Raw genomic sequence first — 7346 nt, forward strand, 5'->3', positions numbered from 1 at the left:
AGTAAGGGATGGAGGAGTAGGAATCATTCATTTTTATTTTGTGTCCATTTCTAATTCCCAGTGAATTTCAGGCGGGGGGGAATACCCTCTCTGTTAAATCAGTGCCTTTAAAGCTAATTTGAACAGACACAGAAGACCTTGGCTTATTTTGAAAGTCCTAGTGAGGAAGGGCCAGGATTGCTGGTGCTTCTGCCTCTTGCAGGGTTGAGAATCCCACTAGTTCCATGGATGAAAACAACAGGATAGGTGTTCTGAGGGTCCCCTGGCAAACTGCTGACAAGGGAAAGTCTCCACCAAGGTCTTGCCTGGGGCACCCGGAGCTGCCCTGGCCACTGAAAGGCTCCAAATCCAGTGGTATTTGAGGTGAGCTGTGGCAGAATGGAGGAGCAAACACTTGGGATTGATTTACTGCAAGAACTGGGTTTCAGTAACAGCAATCAGCTGAGCTGTGGTGAGAAACCTCTCCAGTTTGTGCTCCCATTCAGCTCCTTCTCCTGTCCTGGACTCCTGGCACTGTTGCCATGGGAGACAGGCTCCCTGCTCCTACCGAAATGCAAAGCATTTGAAATGCCGGAGATGAAACATTAATGTGGAGTGGGAAACAACTGCTGGCAGCAGGGTGACCCAATGAACGGGCACTTCCCAGGGACTCGGCAGCCCCATGGTGAGGAACGTGGCAGGACCCCACCACAGTGTCCCAGCTCTACTGCGTGCTCCACCCTGGGCTCTTGCCAGGAGATCAGCTGCTCCTTCTGATTCTGAGCAGGCACAAATTAGCCATATTTGCTTCTCAAAGAAAAGGCTGGAGCTTGGTATCCTGCTTTAAGGTTGTTTACAGTCTCTTGGTTTTCCTTATTAATAACTGCCCAGGAAGGAGCTTGTAGGATGTGTTCGCTGGACAAGTTCGGTCACAACTGACAGAATTCCTGCTGCAGTGGTGAGGCAGGGACTGAGCCTGGTTCATTGTCCCCAGAGCTCGGGTAGTACAGGACAGTCAGGCCAGTAAAGCCCCTGCTCAGGGCTGGGAACGAGATCCTGGCCAGCTTTCCCTCTCTGCCCCTCTCTGCAGTCCTGCTGGCCTATGTCATGCCCTGGGGCCACTCTGCCGTTGCTCAAATGGCCAAAATCCACTCATCCAGGAGTGGGAAAGGGAGGGAGGGCACAGGAATTCATCTTAGGTGGTGAGGCCTGGAAATTTTCAAGGCAACAAATTGATCTTTGGATAATTACAGCAGAGCAGAGAACACGGTGCCATGGGCTCTGGCAGGGCTGTGCTCAGCTCTTTGTTCTCTCCCAGGTCCAAAAGTGTGACCAGTTCCAGCAGCAGCAGCAGCAGCAGCAGCAGTGACAGCTCAGCCAGCGACTCCTCTGACAGCCAGGACTCCTCTACCTCCTCCGAGGACAGTGACAGTGAGGACAGCTCCTCCTCTGTTGAGAGTCTTTCTGAAGAATGGCTAAAAAGCAAAGGTCATGATAACACAGCAGGCTTAGTAAAGATGCAGACACTGAGTCCTTGAGCAAGAGGTTGCATAGATAACAGAATGTGCATTCAGATAAGTAAGAAGACAGAAACCATACGGAAGAGGAAGATAAGACCACCGTGTTTGCAGATCCCACGGAATAGCTCCCACCAATGAGGAGCTCGACTTTTGCAATATGTATGAGCTAATTAAAGGTACTATAAGTAAGTGTAGTTTTGAAAAATAAATCGAGACTTGCTGAACATGATGCCTTGAGTGCTTGTCTCCCGCGACTCCACCCAACACTCCTCCTCCTCCCCCTCCTCCTCCTCCAGCAGCTCTTCCTCCTCCTCCGACTTCGACTCGGATCCGAGCTCCTCCAGCAGCAGCAGCAGCAGCAGCTCTGAGGATGAGCCCCCAAAGAAGAAGAAGAAGAAATAGCTGGGGAGCTGCAGGACTGGTGTGGAGTGGGGGACAAGCCCCTCCCAGGGGCTGGAGCACACGGCTGCCAAACATTCAATGGTCAACATTTCTACTGCTCACACTTTCCAAGTGTTTTGCCTAGTTGTTCCTAGGACATGGAAGGTATTAAATGGCTTCCTGAGACGTACTGAGAGAGTATTTTTGTGCTTTATCCTTTTATGGAAGATTTTACTTTTTTAGTTCCAAGAAAAATTAAAAAAAAATCTATCATCAGATTCGTTTCCATGAGCTGAAGTCCAGTAACCTGGATGCTTACATGCTGGAAAGCAAAAGCTTTTTATTGCAGGTTATGTTGTGCATCGTGTGCTGTTCCTCTGTTAATGACAGCTTCACTTCCATTGAGAAAATCCTCTCCAACTGTTAAAAGCAGAAGTTTTTCAGCGCTGCTGTGGAGCTGTGGCATAGTTGAAGCTGAATGCACAACGTGTCCCACACAGAGCCTCCCATCTCATCAGCTGGTGCCAAATGGATTCTGTGCTGCTGAGCTTGTGTTCCAATGGCTTTTCCTGATGCTTCCAGGTCCAGTCTTAAGTGCACCATCCAGCTGAGCTGTGTTGGTTTGTTACTGATCAATGGAGTGCTTGTCCTGCCCGCAGGCTCTGGGCTTTTCACTCCCCTGTGGCCTTGGCTCGTGCGTTGGAAGTGTTTGCTGAGACACAGAGTGTTGGTGGTGGGAAGCAGCAGCTCAGTGACTTGGGGCTGCTGCTGCTTTAGGAGTTTCATCTTTGTGCCTTTTTTTTGTCAATTCGGTGTGCCCCAGTGAGACAAGGGCTGCAGTGGGTGTTCTGCAGAGCTCCAGCTCAATATTGCCACGCAGCAAAAGCAGAGAAATAATAACAGCCACAACTGGGCACTGTTCTCACTGGATGCTCAGTAAAAAAGAGACTCCTTGAAATAAAGGGCTCAAAGGAAAGTGTTTCCCTTTGCATGTGTGAAATGCAGGATTGCCGAGTGACAGTCTGCAGAAATTCAGTCATTCTTTGTTTGTGGGAACTGCCCTGGAGAAGGAAGTGAATGCAAAAGCCCCACAAGCCCTACAAAAGCAGATGCAGACAGGCTGCAGAGCAGGGATTGCTGGATGCAGAGTGGGAATTCGTTGTTCTTCTGGTGCATTGAAGCAGTTGCCATTAGGATTTTATTTGGTGATGCAGTCTCCTGAATTTCTTCTTGTCGGAGTGCCCTTTGTGGGGAGGGGGCATCACTTGTGGAAGAATTCTCAAGTATCTTGGTTTAGGTAGAATACAGTAACTAAAGTATTTTTAATAATTTTTATGGAAAAAGTAGTGCGTAGACTTCCTTTGGAATAAACTGTACTTCTTTAAATGTTTGTGCGTGTGTGTCTGTGTGCACTCCTGTGTTTTACAGAACACGCTGCAGACTGTAAATAAAACTACCAGAAAGGTGTTGAAGTCTTGTGGACTGAATGTACCATTTAATGGGAAAGGGAATAAATTATTAAGCAGCAGTTGCTAAGTGGATGCTTCCTGCAAATATCTGAAATCTTTGTGGTGTTTGTGTGCAGGTTTCAGCTGGAGTTGCCCTGGCATTGCCTCCCAGAGGGGCAGGATTGCTCCCCAGGAAGTTCTCCAGCCAGAAGTCCCTCTGGATCCAGATTATTTTTTTAAAAAAGTTTAGTTTGTCTTGGCTTTTTCTTTTTTTCCTGCCCTTTCTGGTTTGTCTCTCCCTGTTCTTCTTTTACAGAGGAACCCCTCCCCAGCCTGCCCAGAGCCGCAGCCTCCTTCATGTGCCGCTGCCTCACTCGCTGCTGCTGGTGCTGGCTCAGGAATGTGCTCAAAGCCCGGCTAAGCAGGAATTGTTCCGGGCCTGCTCTGTTGAATCGCTGCCGCCGCGAGCAAAGCTGCCCCTGCTCCTTGAGGGGAGCGCTCGCTGCAGCCCGGCAGGAAAAGAGCCCAGGAAAAGCCGCGCCCTTTGCAGGAGAAGCGCTGGGAGCAGAGGGGAGAGCGGGAAAAGGCAGCGAGAGCAGCTGGGCGGGCGGGGCGGCATCAGCGCTGATCCCTCCGCGGGCAGGAGCGCATCACAAATAGTCCCTCCGGCGGATCACTCCGCGGGCGGGCGCCATCACCGCTAATACAAGTATTTGTAAATTCAAAAGAACTCATTAACACAGAAGAAAGCAAGTATGCTTCATGCTGGGTGGGAAACATAGGGTCTAAGGGATAAGAATTTTAAAGTTGTTGGTTTTTTTTTTGTTGTTTTTTTTTTTGTTTTTTTTTATTTTATGAGAGAACTACATATCCCATGGCACCCACAGAGTTCAGGACGGGTAGAGAGGATGAAACAAACTTTAAAGAGAACCTTAACTGAATTAATAATTGAAACTCAAATGTCATGGGGTATGTAGTTCTCTCATAAAATTAAAAAAAATTAATATAAAATAAACAACTTTAAAATTCTTATTTTATTATTATTCCATGTTCTTCTCCCCCTCCTGGATGAGGAATAGGGGTCGGTATTTGCGGCTGTGCACTGTAAGGAAATAAACGAGGAGTGGCTGAACCTGCCATCGCAGGTGGCTGTGATCTGGCCACTGGAGGAGAGGGTGCAGTGGATCTGGGTAGGGTACTGCCAGCATGCGGGATGGGTGAGGGGTGGGGACCCAGTGCTGCAACCTCTGGAGGCAGATAATCTGCACGTTCTCTGAGTCGGAAATAAAGGTGACGAACAAAGTCATCCGAAAGCTGAAAGCGACGGTGGAAAAATGAGGGATCAGATGCCTGTTGTGGATTTCGAAGCTGTGAAGAAGGCATATGAGAAGTTGGAGTTGTATTGGTTGTTGTAAAAAAAGGAGATGAAGCTTGGGAAGATAGAGGAATGCTTTCTGAAGCTGTGCTGGTCACTATATCCTTCTCACTGAAGTGTTGAGCAGGCATTTGAGGATGAAAAAGTCCCATAAAATCAGCTGAATGTCCCTGAGAAGTTCGAGAAGAATGTGCATGAAATGGAATGTCTCGATGCGAGACGTCACTATTAATAACACGTGCTTGGTCCTGTTGTGATGGAAGAGGTGTCCACGTATAGTTGAGAAAGTCCTCTTTCTGTTCTGGAGATAAAATCGTATTTGTTTCGCTGAAATGGCACGGGAAACATGGTTCAGCATCGTGTGATTGTTGTGATAATCCTCTGAGTGGTGTTATCAGAGTGATGATAGGGGGTACATGCCGTGGTGACACGGCAGCTGTTGAAATGTCTCTGCTGTGTGTCCACGGCTGTGGCTGCGGTGCAGACGGGGGCTGTGTGGACACAGAGCTGGTAGGAGGTGTAGCTGCCGAAAGCTCCTAGGATGGAACTGCAGTAGCCGAACGAATTGCACTGCTGGCTGGAGGTGCTGTGCTTATCGGTCGTATCGGCGTGGCAGCTGAAGCGTCCGTGTGTGGCTGGAGGTGCCGGGCGGGCGGCCGGGACCGTGGGCGGGACCGGGCTGGCCTGGGAAGCGCTGGTGCCGGGCAGCGGGGCCGGGGCTGGGCTGGAAGCGGGGACGGGGCTGGGCTGGAAGCGGGGCCGGGGCGGGGCTGGAAGCGGGGCCGGGGCTGGGCTGGAAGCGGGGCCGGGGCTGGGCTGGAAGCGGGGGCGGGGCGGGGCTGGAAGCGGGGCCGGGGCGGGGCTGGAAGCGGGGCCGGGGCTGGGCTGGAAGCGGGGGCGGGGCTGGGCTGGCAGCGGGGGCGGGGCTGGGCTGGAAGCGGGGGCGGGGCTGGAAGCGGGGCCGGGGCTGGGCTGGCAGCGGGGGCGGGGCTGGAAGCGGGAGCGGGGCGGGGCTGGAAGCGGGGCCGGGGCTGGGCTGGCAGCGGGGCCGGGGCGGGGCTGGAAGCGGGGCCGGGGCTGACGTCCCGGGCAGGGCCGGGGCCGGGCCAGGAGCGGCTCGAGCCGCGAGCGGCGTTGCCGGGGTAACCGGCACTGAGGAGGGGCGGCCGATGCCGCGCCGCGCAGGCGTGGAAGCGAGGGCTCCCGAAGGCGGAAGTAAGGCCGGGATGGAAGCGGCGGGAGTGATGACGTCAGCAGCAGGCGCCGCCGTTCAAACGCGGAAGCGGCCGCGAACCCGGGCCGCGTGGGGATAGCGGGAGGGCCCGATGGAAGCTCCGGGACCGCCCCTGGCCGCGCGCATGGCTCATCTGATGGGAGGACCCCAGGCTCGGGAGGTAGGGACCTGCCTCTGCCTTGCGCCGTAACAGATGGATCGGGCGAGATGGAAACCGAGAAATATTCTCGGCACTCTCGGTTCCTACACTCAGGTGTATTCCTAGTTCCTGACATTCCTTTAAAACTACCGAATTCTTCTCTCAGGTCCCTGGCAAATGGGGCTTTGCAGCCTGGGGGAGTTCTTGCAAAACGGGGTCTAGTGAAGCGCTCTGCAGGAGTGGTTGTGCACCTGAGCGGTCATTAATTGTCTCCTCTAATGAGGGAAACGTGATTAAACTCCCGGTGCTGTGCTGCTGTTGTGTGTCGGCCTCGAGGTGTGAGACAGTCCCTGTGTCACACTGGAGTTGCTTAGTGGCTGGACTGGGACTGGGACAGGTCTTGTTGGTCAGGAACAAAAGGGAAAATTTATCTTTTGGCTTGCTTAATATCTTGGCTTTATTAATGTATCAATGTCAATTGTTGTCATTTGCTGCCTCCTGCACAGTGTGTTTGCAGCTCTGTGTGAGAGCAGACTCTCCCCTGTTGGGGAGTGAGACAATCCTGGAATATCCTGAGCTGGAAGGGACCCACAGGGATCACCCAGTCCCACCCCCGTCCCTGCCCAGAGCCCCCAACAGCCCCAGCCTGGGCATCCCTGGCAGCGCTGTCCAAACGCTCCTGGAGCTCTGGCAGCCTCGGGGCCGTGCCCATTCCCTGGGGAGCCTGGGCAGTGCCCAGCAGCCTCTGGGGGAAGAGCCTTTCCCTGATCTCAGCCTGAGCCTGCCCTGGCCCAGCTCCAGCTGCTCCCTGGGTCCTGTCTGTGTCCCAGGGAGCGGAGATCAGAGCTGTAGGCCCCGATGTGTTCTGACCTCACACTTCTCTACCAGAACAAACCCAGTGCCCTCAGCAGCTCTTTCATGGTCCTTCCACACCCTTCCCCATCCCCATGTCCCTTCTTTGGATGCTGTCAGCTTTGTATCTTTTGTATACTGTGGCGCCCAAAAGTGCCCCCAGGACTCCAGTACAGTTTAACAGCAATGAAAGAAAACAGTGGATTTCAACTTTGATCTCAAAAGCTGTCTCAGGCCCCTGATACTGCCTCGAAATGTCTTTGCAGTTCTTGCTTTATGACTTGTGTCAAACACGGAGAGAGTGAGACTGAGCCCCTGGGGTCAGGTTCTGTGTGAGAAGCCACACAGCAAGCCAGAAATCTTTGCTCCAGATCACCAGAAATTTACAGTATTGAGGGTGGAAATACTGAGGGTTGAG

Source organism: Coloeus monedula (assembly GCF_965178545.1).
Source record: "Coloeus monedula genome assembly, contig: HAP1_SCAFFOLD_285, whole genome shotgun sequence".
NCBI lineage: Eukaryota > Metazoa > Chordata > Aves > Passeriformes > Corvidae > Coloeus > Coloeus monedula.